We start from the raw sequence: 1207 nt of genomic DNA, 5'->3' as shown, positions 1-1207 counted from the left end.
TTTTTGTACAGAGTTACTGTTGTATTCTTTATAACTGTGTATTTTGTTTTTTCTGTCGACTTTAGAAATACTTTTTTTTACTTTCTAAGAAATGGGTGGTATTTTACAAACTGGTTTTTAACACCATAGAATATGTTGCAAGTGAAAAATCAAAAATACCAAGAATCTGTTTTTCATAGTTAATGGAAGGAGGATTTTTTTTTTTCAGTCTATAACACCAACAGAGTTTGCTCAGCACTAGTTTTGTTCATTCTGTTAAATGTTTATGTAGAAAACATTCCTCTACAAAATTTTCTTCATGTGGTTATTAATTATAAATACTTGCTAGGAACCATTGTATGAGAGAAATGATAAAAAACAAACAAAAAAAACTGTTTGATTTCATTCCAATATCCTAGAGAAAGTAAGCACAGGTTATTGTGCATATTCTTAAATAGTGTTTGAAGTTCACAGCCCAATTTGTTGTAAAAATTTAAAATTCCTTAAGGAATTTTTGTCAAAATTTCAATCAGTCATTTGTAATTCCTGATGAGTATGTCAAAAGTTGAACCATGCAGTTTGTTTCCATAGCAATGATACTTTTTATTGTATTTTGAGAAAGGATAATACCTAGTCATTTTCCCTTAAAATTTATTTTCAAATATTATATGACTACTTTAGAAACTTTATATTAGATTTACATATTGCTGTTAGAAGGAATTACTATGGTTTTCATAGAATTTTTAAGAGCATTTTGATAAATGATTTAAGTAAAATAATCACACTTCAAATGAAATTAGAAACTGATTTACTAGCTTATTATTTGTTTTATTTCTCATATTAGGTTTTTCATCATGTTAAATGTATTTATTGGCTCAATCACAGATAAGAAAAGTTTTGAAGTTTCAACTATTTGCTGTAGTTACAACTGTGTGTTTTTATGGTATTTAAAGATGTAGTTGACCAAAAGATAGTACAGTTCTAAGGGATTTGGAGGGAATATATGCCCAGCTTAACTGAAAAACAACTATTTCAATGTGAAGATAAATATATTTGGACATTTGGAGAAATGCCACCTTTAAAACTATGGTAGTGATTTATTTACTTCATGATGTTCCAATCAAAATCTCATTTTCAAGCCAGAAACAAGCATATAGATTAATGATGATTACAGAAACGAAAATGAAATAAAACACTACACAAAATAGATTGTAAATGTGGGATAGGA

The sequence above is a fragment of the Tachypleus tridentatus genome, chromosome 13, assembly GCF_004210375.1.
Source record: "Tachypleus tridentatus isolate NWPU-2018 chromosome 13, ASM421037v1, whole genome shotgun sequence".
Classification (NCBI taxonomy): domain Eukaryota; kingdom Metazoa; phylum Arthropoda; class Merostomata; order Xiphosura; family Limulidae; genus Tachypleus; species Tachypleus tridentatus.
This window is presented reverse-complemented; position numbering follows the sequence as displayed.